We start from the raw sequence: 12,318 nt of genomic DNA on the forward strand, positions 1-12,318 counted from the left end.
GCCAGAGACTAGGGGTGTAATATAGGCCAGAGACTATGGGTGTAAATATAGGCCAGAGACTAGGGGTGTAATATAGGCCAGAGACTAGGGGTGTAATATAGGCCAGACTAGAGGTGTAATATAGGCCAGAGACTAGGGGTGTAATATAGGCCAGAGACTAAAGGTGTAATATAGGACAGAGACTAGGGGTGTAATATAGACCAGAGACTAGGGGTGTTTCACAAAACTATATTTTGAGCAGCAGCTCAAAATAAAAAAAGATGGGATACCAATTGGAGGAGGTAAGTGCAGAACTTTCTGTGGTAAAATAAAACTAGAACAGAGTGGCTAGCTGGGAGTCCTAAGCTTCAGAAGCTATTTTATTGGCCATGTCTCCTCTTTGACCGGACAACCTGCACTCTGAACAATCCATGGGTTACAACTGGTTATGATGATATAAAAAAAAATCATAAGGCAGTTCAGAAGCATAGTAAGTCCAAAAGTAATCTTAGTACCGCAGTCAAGCTTCAACCTTTTGGGATCGACCCAACCTTCGGATCGACGAGGCTCTCGATCAAGCTGCAGTAATTAGTGTGCAGAGGCACAACGCCCGGGTCACAAAAAATCGGGAGTTTGTAAAGTTATGTTGCTATTAAGTTGTTATGGCTGTGCGTTTTGCTTTGCCTAGATTTAATCAGCACTCGAGAGCGTGAACTTTGTTTCCTGGAGCGGTGGGCTAATACAGTAGGCCTAGTAGGCTTGTAGTAGCCTAAACACTGATTAGTGAAGTAGGGGAGTAGGCTATTTAGTGCTGTGCCCTAAGGGTGTGTATTTTATCGTCCTGTCATTCCTCTTTGTGGTGCTTGGCCATTGTTGTCATATAATGGTTCTGTAGTTTATTTACTACAGGGTCATTCAGGTCCAAATTAAGTTTGTCGCTTCAATAATGTTAAATCAGGCAATGACGCTGCAAATTGACAGCCATAATAATAATAACAACAACAATAATAATAGTAATAATAATAATAAATATAATAATAATAATACAACTTTTTGTATACAAATAAATGCAGCTCAAAGTGCTGCATTGTCACACCCCTACTAGAGACTATTCACTAAACTACTATCCTCCTAACCCATATAGGCTAGAGACCATTCAGTATACCTATCCTAACCCTATCCCATTTCTGTGCATGCACTGTGCATATAGGCTACAGTCTATAGAGGTGTGTAAGTTTGTTCAGGGATTTAATTGGATTAATGGGTAAGTTGTAAGTATGTGCTTGAGGGATAAACATCTATAAGACCTTTTTTATTTTGTGTGCGTGTCTGTGTGCATGTGTGTGTGTACAGTAGGTAGATACTTTATTAATCCCTGGGGGGGTGTACTTTACCTTTCTTTATTTGTCTATTTAGACGGCACAGTGCAAATTAATGAACACATTAACATGAGTTTGGATGCAGTTCAACATCAAAACATGAAACGTGTATAAATGCCAGATTTAGCACAAGGCTACTTTCAATCCGCAGTCCCCAACATAAAAACACAAACAAATCACATGAAGTCACAAGAACCAAATCAACATAACATCACTAAAAACAAAGGTATATAAAACAAACGACAAGTACATGGGCAGCAGAGACACTCAATTCCATAGGAACAATTCTAAAGATTACTGGTGTCCACATTTCTGGTTTACTAACAACCATTGTTTGAGTTGGCCTCTGAAAGTGGAAAGGGTGGGGCTTTCCCTTAGGGAGGCTATTCCAGGTTGAGCTGCCTTTTATGGATCAGGACATTTTGAGTAAAACGGGTCTGTCTATAGTGGACCGCACTATCTCCTCTGGTGTCTGTCCTGGTGCCAAGTCCAGTGTTTCTTTTCTCATGGATGAATTCCTTGACAGGAAGGGGAGATAGTCCATGTAGGCATTTGTAAATAAAACAGGGACCTTTAAAGACTGAAGTTTTCAAAACTTAAAAAGTGGTGTTTCTCCAGAATGTTACAATGATGGTATAGAAGACGTGGTTTTCTATCAAATACTGGGGGGGTTCTGTTCTCCTGGAAGGAGAGGTAACCATGGGTTAGGGTTGGAATTAGGTCTATGGAGTATTTATCTCTCTGTTCCCGTTCCTGCTCATCATTTTGCCCTGTAGGGCTCTCTCTTTCTCTCTTTTTCTCTCTCTAAGACACACACACGCGCACGCACACACACACATGCACGCACACACACACACACATACACTTGAATTCTTCCGCATTTTCAAAATATATTGCAGGGGCCCTAATATAATTCCATTGCTGTCGTGTTGTTTGGTTGATTTACGTGTCACATTTCATATAGTTACAAACAAGCTTCTAGGATGTACACAATATATACTTACATGCACATACATACACACACACACACACACACACATACACACACACACACACACACACACACACACACACACACACACACACACACACACACACAGGGTGCCCTCCTCTTTGTGTCCAACTTTACAATTCTCAACAAAAGCCATTCATTCATTTCAGTCTCTCTCTCTTTCAGCCCTGACCTCTGGCATCTCAGTGATTCCAGCACTAGTCAGGAAAACATAGTTTTTAGATGACTGGTTTCAATCAAGAGTAGGTTTGCAAAATTCTTGGAATATTCAAAACTGGAAACTTTCCATGGGAACTAACAGGAATGTATGGGAATTAATGGGAATTAATGGGAATTAACGGGAATAAACTGGGAATTTGGGTATTATTATACAAACTGTATTTACCTTGTCATAAACAGACATACATATAAACATTTGGTTTTGTCATAAGCAGACATGCAGGCAAACATTTCTAATAAAAAAATTAAAATGTAAAATTGCTTAATCTATTTGTGAGTAGATCTTTAATGGATTTTACAGCCCTCTTAGTGTGCAGGATGCTAGGAATTATCTGTGGTGGTCTGGACTAAACAGGACTAGCCCTCCAGTCTTAGTGAGCGGTCTGGACTAAACAGGCCTAGCCCTCCAGTCTTAGTGAGCGGTCTGGACTAAACAGTACTAGCCCTCCAGTCTTAGTGAGCGGTCTGGACTAGACAGGCCTAGCCCTCCAGTCTTAGTGAGCGGTCTGGACTAAACAGGACTAGCCCTCCAGTCTTAGTGAGCGGTCTGGACTAAACAGGACTAGCCCTCCAGTCTTAGTGAGCGGTCTGGGCTAAACAGGACTAGCCCTCCAGTCTTAGTGAGCGGTCTGGACTAAACAGTACTAGCCCTCCAGTCTTAGTGAGCGGTCTGGACTAGACAGGTCTAGCCCTCCAGTCTTAGTGAGCGGTCTGGACTAAACAGGACTAGCCCTCCAGTCTTAGTGAGCGGTCTGGACTAAACAGTACTAGCCCTCCAGTCTTAGTGAGCGGTCTGGACTAGACAGGTCTAGCCCTCCAGTCTTAGTGAGTGGTCTGGACTAAACAGGACTAGCCCTCCAGTCTTAGTGAGCGGTCTGGACTAGACAGGACTAGCTCTCCAGACTTAGTGAGGGATCTGGACTAGACTGGACTAGCCCTCCAGCCCTAGTGAGGGGTGTGGACTAGACTGGACTAGCCCTGCTGTCTTCTGAGTGAGGGAACAGGATGTTTCACAGATATCGTGGGGGAGGGGAGATGGTTAGGGGGTAGGGGGGTTTACAGGTTAGGTTCCACACCTGGATTACCAGATGTGAATACACCCCCCCCCCCCCATCGGCATGTTTTCCCAGAGTTCATTTAGAGATACAGTAATCGTAGGATTGAGTGATTGGGTTCATTTCCTTGGCAGGCTCAGTGACCTACCATTGTCATTAGAAGAAGATTAGATTAGAGCCCATTAGGTTACCAAACTGATGGCATGAGACATACAAACAGACACACACACACACGCCGTGCTCTCAAACACACACACACACACCTAACCAAATGTCAGATTTCAGTGTTGCTCTTATCTCAGTTGAACGTGCTGAGCAGGAGGACATGTCAGTCACATCAAGTGGTGTGAATAGATATATGATAGATAGATGGACTTTAATAATCCTCATAGGAGGAAATTTGCCAAACTAGTTACAGCATTAGAGTGGTGAATGGTAAACTATTAAGATTGGTGAATAAACAACAATCCATTCACTTCGGTCACATTTACCCTAAGCCTGTTTCTACACAAGCAACAGCTCATGTTAAAACACCAAAGAGACTCTCTAAACTGTGTGAGAATCCAGACTGGCAGACCTAGTCTGTACCAGACTCTTTGTTCCTGTCATGGTGTCATCTTCAGCAGATGGACATGGCACTAGGCATGTCGAAATGAGATGTCTAATGAGCATGTACAGAACAGGCTGTCGGCAACAACGCGTCGCTTACAAACAGAGATGATAACGCATCGTAGGTCGTCTGACAAACAAATAAAACGTGCCAGTTTTGCACCTGTGCAGTCTGCTCTGTCCCGTCCTATAGAGGGCCTCCGTGTTGTCCACCCAGTCCAGTTTGTTGTTCAGGTGCACTCCCAGGAACGTGTACAAGTCCACCATCTCAACTTCCACCCCCTCTTGTTCCTTCTGAAGTCCACAACCAGCTCCTTGGTCCTGATGATCTTGAGTTGACGCTGTTTCTCCTCAGACCATCTGACGAATCTCCGGACCACATCCTTACTAGTTACTAAACTCCTCAAAAATAGTTTGGAAACGTTATTTCGGTCGATTATTCCTCCCCTTTAATAATACCATTTGGCATTGTATTATATATTGTTGGAAACCGTGATTAGTCACCTTTACAACGAGGTACAACTTATAAAGATTGTACATTCGTGGAATGAGCAACACAGCGATTTGTGTGGGTAGGGCCTCCCAAAAATGTGCCAAAATCCCCTGCAATATTCTGTTGTCTGTGTATGGATCTTCCACACGCTACTGAGGTCCCTGACAGTGTTAAATGAATGAAGTGTAAAAATGGCCAATATGTGTTGTTTTTTCCTTATTACGGTGGGAGAGTGCAATCATCCAATCCACCAAGCAACTCAAAACAAGAGTGAATACCAACAGAAGAATATTGCAGGGGATTTTGGCTCCATTTTTTGGGTGCTACCCACACATTTAGCTGTGTTGCCCTCCCAGGACATGGAGGGTTAGGGTTCGTTACTCCTGGGGAGGACAGGGACACACTGTGTGATTTATTCATAACCCAACACAACCAATTTTGTGTTGCTAGGTTACGGCCCGGGGCGGAAGCTGAAGTCTCTCCAAGGTGGTGGAGAGAAGGAGAGAATGAGAGATAGGAGAGGGAGAGATAGAAGGAGAGAGAATGAGAGATAGGAGAGGGAGAGATAGAAGGAGAGAGAATGAGAGATAGGAGAGGAAGAGATAGAAGGAGAGAGAATGAGAGATAGGAGAGGGAGAGATAGAAGGAGAGAGAATGAGAGATAGGAGAGGGAGAGATAGAAGGAGAGAGAATGAGAGATAGGAGAGGGAGAGATAGAAGGAGAGAGAATGAGAGATAGGAGAGGAAGAGATAGAAGGAGAGAGAATGAGAGATAGGAGAGGGAGAGATAGAAGGAGAGAATGAGAGATAGGAGAGGGAGAGATAGAAGGAGAGAGAATGAGAGATAGGAGAGGAAGAGATAGAAGGAGAGAGAATGAGAGATAGGAGAGGGAAATAGAAGGAGAGAGAATGAGAGATAGGAGAGGGAGAGATAGAAGGAGAGAGAATGAGATATGAGAGGACGAGATAGAAGGATAGATATGCGAGGGAGAGGAGAGGGAGATATAGAAGGAGAGGGAGAGATAGAAGAAGAGAGGAGATATAGGTGAGGGAGAGATAGGAGAGGGAGAGATAGAAGGATAAGGGGAGATAAAAGGAAAGAGGAGAGGGAGAAGGAGAAAAGAAGAACTTCAGAATTCACTGCTCTCCCTTCAGAAAACTGGGTAGGTAACACTTTATAATAAGTGCACACTATAAAGCATTTATTAAGTACTAGTAAATACAGTAATTCATAATTTATAAAGCATTATGCATTCATCATTACGCATTAGTAAGCAATTTATCAACACATTTATAAAGGTTTTATTCTTCACTAATAAGCTAATGTAAACAGTTTTTTCATACTTTATAAACAATGTATTTACCATTTGTAAATTACGTATCATATCTATTACAAACAAGTTTTACATGAGTTGTTAATCGTTATTATTAATTATCTATGCTTTACACAGCATTTACCAATGAGATATTAAGGCTGGCAATGCAATTGCGATCAATTTCAACTAGTCTGCAGTAGGGATGTGCACGGTTAACCGATTTCTCGAGTACCCGAGTAGGCAATCTGCTAGTCGGAAAATAAATACTACTCGGTTAATCTAAAGGCTATACAATATGGCATGTTTGGCCGCATTTCTGAGCGCCTGTGCCCTTTTTCAATTGTTACCAAAGAGGATAGAGCGTTGGCGGCTGCCTGGAGAAAAGCGCTGTATACGGAGCGCTCAGGCGTTTTGAAAACATTGCCATCTCAACTTTTCAGAAAGGTGCTGCCAACGTCACTGCGGCTCTTTCAGGCAACCAATGATCAGATATTAGATAGGGCATGACTCGTCAGCTGTCTGGGGATCCCGGGGGAACCCCCTGATCAGATATTAGGTAGGGCATGACTCGTCAGCTGTCTGGGAATCCCGGGGGAACCCCTGCCTGGCTATTAAACGGAATATCTGAAAGTGCACCGATCGTAAAAATAATAAATGCAGCCAGTTGTCAGGGGCAGTGATGACTGATTACTAGTTGATTACTGTCTAGCCAGCTAACTGGTTACGTTTTAAAAGCTATATTTATTTACATGGACACAGTTCTTGGGTGCAAAGTTACGTGGTCACAAAAACTAGCAATAATTAGCCCATGGGCTTGCTAATGCTAGATGTCCATGGTTCGGTTTTCCATACTGTTAAGCATTTTCGGATCAAACTACACCGTGGTTTTGCATAGTGTTAAAGCATTTTATGGATCGAGCCTCGGACTTTCAAACCTGTTACAGCGTAGGTAGCCTATGAGAGAACTATAGACTTAAGCCTATATACAGTATATGCCACTTCATTTGTTTTGTTTTGACAATTAAACGCTGGTACCGGGTCTCTGGTTTTGTTTATCTGTATACTGTGCATGGCAGTGGTGTGAGTGAACTTTGTACTCTGGCTCCAGGCAGCACTCCCATCATTTAGCGGTAGTCTAATCATGTTGGTAATGAGCCCTGAGGTGGTGCTGAAAAAGACAGCGAGTACCAGCACAGGTCCATGTGCGTATAGCCTACTCCTATAGTTTTCCAGCCTGCTATACATACATATTGAATGAATAGGCCTGTTGTTCAATAAATCTATTTAGTTTTGCATGGACATTTCTCTAATGAAGGCTTGACGCCAAAACATCCATTATTGTCCAATAAATTGGAAATAGGCAGTGAGTGCCGCGGTGCTTTTTAGATAACGCTAAAAATTAATTCACTTGTTATCCGGCATCGGCAGTAAAGGCTTGGTTTAATACTTAATTTATATTAGTAAATTGGTTGCATATTGTAGGCTAGGCTTAGAGTTTTCAGAGTAGCCTAACGATAGGCTTAATAGGCTATGAGCTGGGCAGTGCATCCACATTAAAAGGCTGCGTTTTTCGATTCCGATAGCTTCATGAAAACCTATGGGTTATTCAATCTGATGATAAGTAATGCATCCAACCACACATCAGCTTTTAAATATGTTTATTTGCAAGGGCATGGACGAGACATGAAAGCACCGCCACGGTAATAACGGCGGAAAAAAACGTATTCCCCTCCGAGGGGGCCGGGGTTAAATGCGCTCTGTCTGGACGGTATCTTTTTTTGAGTAATCTTTTTTTTGAGTAATCGGTTACTCGAGTAGGATCAGGTTAGGTTACTCAGTTTTAAAATTAGTCGAAATTCCCATCCCTAGTCTGCAGTGTATTTTTTTATTTATTGCACAGGGGTGGTTTTGAGCCCTGGTCTACTGCAGTGCAGGTTCAGGTTCAGGTGACTTTATTTATACCCGTAGGTAGATTTGCTTTGCGGCAAAAGAGTCAGTCATCATACTTTAAACACATTTTGAAACAACAGACAGTAAACAAATATAAAACATAAAAAGTGCTCAAGGCTTCTCTCTCTCCCTAATCACTAAACCTAATAAATAAATAAAGTAAACAACTAAATAAATAAGCCTAGCTTCACAGTACAACCAATATGTAGTATTGCTACGTCTTGTTTATCTGGAAAATGGCTGCTGGGACAAAGCTATTTCTATACCGCTTTGTTTTACACTGTGGGACTGTAAACCTTCGACCAGAAGGAAGAAGCTGAAATTCACTGTGCAACGGGTGGGAGTCGGCATTTAAAATGGAACCAAACACTTGTCTAAACCATTAGGCCACCGTAAACAGTGACACAACTTGACTTTCTTTAGGCCTTTATACAATCCAACTGGTTGCGCAATATCAGAAGCAGGCTCAGATTTTGGATTTAGACCATTGGCACACTACTTAAATCAGACATTTTAATCAGTAGCCCAGTGCATATCATTTTGATATCTTAATGAAACATTAAAATTCATGAAACCAACGTCTGTATACTACGGAGCTTCCTACCTACAAAATGTATTTTTATGTACAGTTGTATAGTAGACGTTTTATTATCCAGCTCCCACATAATAATTTACCAACAAATGCTTTATAACTACTTGAATTCATCAAGAATTACAGTATTATAAAGTGTTTATAAAGCATCTATTGACCCACTTACTAACCATTTGTGCATGTCTAATTCATTACATGGACAAATGCGTGCATAAAGTACTTATAGTTTTTATGTTATAAACAACCTGATGAACCATTAACAACTCAGTAAAAACTTGTTTGTAATTGATATGATACATAATTTACAAATGGTAAATACATTGTTTATTAAGTATGAAAGAACAGTGAATTAACACATTTTACATTAGCTTATTAATGAAGAATAAAACCTTTATAGATGTGTTCATAAACAATTGCTTACTAATGTGTAGTAATGAATGAACACCGCTTTATAAATGATGAACTAATACTTAATAAATGCTTTATAGTGTGCACTTAGTGTTACCAAAAACTCTAATAGACCTAGAATTCCTATGTACCTGTACCTGTACTTGTCACATACAGTATGCCAAATAAACTTTCCATTCTATTATAGACTCTCAGTGTCTTTCACACACACACACCACACACAAGCATATATCACACTCTCTATCCTCTCTGTATCTCTCTCTATTGGGCTGCCAGACAACTGCAGCAGTGCCATCCTTGCCAAGGTCAGTCAATGCTGCCAACCAGCCTCCACCAGATCTCACCTGCTTTATCACCCCCCCCCACACACACACACACAGGCATAGGTAACCCTAATCCTACCCCTATCAAGGGCATCAGAATGTGAATAAGCTGGCCCAGAAACCAGCTTTCCCCTAGACTGACTGAATGTCAAAATACCAGAATATGTTTTGTGCATGCACACACATGCACACACACACACACACACACAGTGGCAGAATGGAATGGGCACTCAGTACCACTCTGCTGTTTGGTGCAGCAGCCTGAGGATGCATGAGTAATGAACAAAGTCTGCCCGACTACACAATCCATTTTCTAAACCTTACACGCACACACACACACACACACACACAAACGCATGCATGCACACACACAGAATAAGGAAGCAGACTCTCCTTACTAGCCCTTGGGGTAATCTGTATCTTCCTTCTTCCCAGGGAGAGGCGACATGGACAGACAGTGAAAGAGCAGAGGTCTGATTGAAAGAGACTTGTTTGAAATATGGAGTCGGGTGATTGTGGATGCATTCAGAGGTTGAGTCTGCACAAGAGAGGTCTAAACCCACCCCAGCCTAATCCATTTTCCCAGAGACCAAGACCAAAACGGCGAGAGGCAGGTGAACTTACTGGAGCTACCAAAGAGCCCATGTGTGTGACCCTAACCCTAACCTAAAATGTATTCAACATCAGACCAAAACAGCTGGTGGACGTTTCACCAAACATATTGCTAAAACCTTGAGACGTGCGATGTGTTTATTATGTGATAAAATGTTCCTGTGTCGACTCGTATGTGTCATGTTCCGCTGCGAATAGCCTACGGCAGACCTCGCATCCTGGCAGCAGCTTTGATCGACCTAGAAATTCTCACCGACGCAAAAACCGACGCACGTCTGAATTAAATATAAGAAATATGTTCTCATGACTACGGGCTAGACTACGGCCTTCCGAACAGGTGACAAGGGGGACCTCTATCCTGCATCAACAACCCAGTCTTTAGAATTGGTCACTCATTCGACTCACAAAGCGCAATGAGCCAGCTCTATTCATGGAACATTTGGCTAGAGAAAAGCCCCCTTGAGGGCTAGGCTACGTAGGCTATTTGTTGTGATTGCTACTGTGATCCGTGTTTTTATTTTTATTTTTAATCTTGCTCATTTAACCAACGTGTTTAATTCCTGTTCGCTGCCTGTGCATAGCTATTTCTTCGCGGGACAACCCATATCCCATATCCCAATATTTTATCGGTCGGGTCGACAATAGGCTACCGCCACCACAACGCTGGCAACAAATGAGAGAAAGCAATTTAAATGTCAGGATAGGCCTGATTTGTTCACAAGCAAAGCCACGTTTGGCTCTAACCTCCAAGCTCATGTGACAATGGTGCATCGCCGGTCTCTTCGTCTGTCCCGTTTGCGGACAACGGGAGCTCACACAACATATCAAGAACACTAGCCTATGGGCCTATTTAACAGAAAATGAAAGTGTGAGTCTCATAACTATCCCAAGTCACGGATTGATTTTCGTCTATGTTAAAGATAGGTTATGAAAATAACGCAATAGGGCGCAATTCCCGTATCATCGGCCTCAGTCCCTCCTCTCTCTCCCCGTGTTTTCTGTAGCCTAGGCCCTATCCGGGAGGACAGAGTCTGGCAGGGCAAAGGAAAGTGCGGATGTCGGCGGATGAAAGACCCAGAATGTGAATATATGAGGGAATGTTTCCTCTGGTCGTGCGTGTAGCTCTGCCAACTGGGCTGATCAGACAGTAGCCTAGTGCCACATCATAGACTGAGAATGTCCAAACTTCAAAGGGTAGGCTATGTCATGGTTAAACTCTTGTCACTGAGTTCGTGTTCGGGCTACGCTTGTTTAATCGGTTGTGAATGTAACATTTTAGCAGAATGCAGGCGGGCACCTGCAATGTTGCTCGTCTCTAGCGATACCGAACCTTACCGTGTTGAACAAGCACGAAGTGACATTCTGCAAAATAAAGCCTAGCTATTACACACCGTAAAGACCCAAACAAATCAGCTATAACAACATTGTAGCAATGGCACTGACCTGATAAGTGCTTCGTATGCGGGAGACTGGGCTATAAAGCCTTTGATTCGGCAATCCAGAACGATATCGACTGCGACAACTCTGCCGTGGTTAGTGGTGGATAGTTGATCCCGGTTTGCCACTGAGTTCTTTATCCAGTTTAGCGATGAGTCTTCTCAACGAGATATCTGTAAACGGGCTGAACTACAATGATCTTCAGATTTGCGCTGACAACAACACGGTCCCGTTCGGTGATCAGCCATATCGCTGTAGGATCCCAAGTCGAAGCGGCGAGGTCCCAGAAAACACCGCAAGGGGTGTGTGTGCGCGTGCGTGCGTGTTCAAAGTTCAATGTGGTTATTAAGCCGTGTGTGTGTGTGTATGTGGAGGGGGTATGGAAGAGAGAACAACTTTTGGGATTAAATCACGGGAGGGGTGGGGGGGGGGGGGGGGGTCGGGGCGATTTGCGTCCATATTTGCAACCCAGACACCTAAAATAATAATTTATAGCCTACCCTGCAAATTATAGAAATAATCAGTGTTGCACAAGCGGTAGAAATGTAGGCCTATCAATTAGCCTACGCATCAAGAGGCAAAGAAGAAAATAGATTTGGGAGTGTCCTACTATTGGTTGTCCTACTACCAGTCCTGAGCTCAGATCCCCTTCCCCTCACCCAAATCCGGGTCCGTATCCTTTTCCTACCCACACCCTACCCCAACCCCTGCCTCTATGCCCAGGCACATTCACACTCACGCACACACAGACATACACCAGTGTTTGCCATGTCTCTCCCATGATGTGTTTAGCTATTCTTACTCTGAAAATGTAATTTAATGTAATTTATTGTTCTATAAATGTTCTTAGCCGGTAGACAAACATACTCCAGGAGCTTGCTCGTTCGCCTCGTTGAGAGGGGTCAGGGAAGAATTTTTACAGCTCACTTTTCTG

The 12,318-nt window shown here is 42.9% G+C and overlaps 1 protein-coding gene across 2 annotated transcripts in view; it reads right to left on the reverse strand.

Moving 5' to 3' along the window:
• Positions 1-11,554, reverse strand: part of LOC311307143 (cyclin-dependent kinase 17-like) — a 49,597-nt gene extending 38,043 nt beyond the window's left edge. For both annotated transcript variants that reach the window (XM_084435933.1, XM_084435932.1), the window contains exon 1: positions 11,391-11,554. The gene's annotated coding sequence lies outside the window, so the exon portion shown is untranslated. The remainder of the gene's footprint in view (positions 1-11,390) is intronic.
• Between the last annotated feature and the right edge of the window lie 764 nt (positions 11,555-12,318).

This window comes from Borostomias antarcticus (assembly GCF_949987555.1).
Source record: "Borostomias antarcticus genome assembly, chromosome: 3".
In the NCBI taxonomy this organism is placed as follows: domain Eukaryota; kingdom Metazoa; phylum Chordata; class Actinopteri; order Stomiiformes; family Stomiidae; genus Borostomias; species Borostomias antarcticus.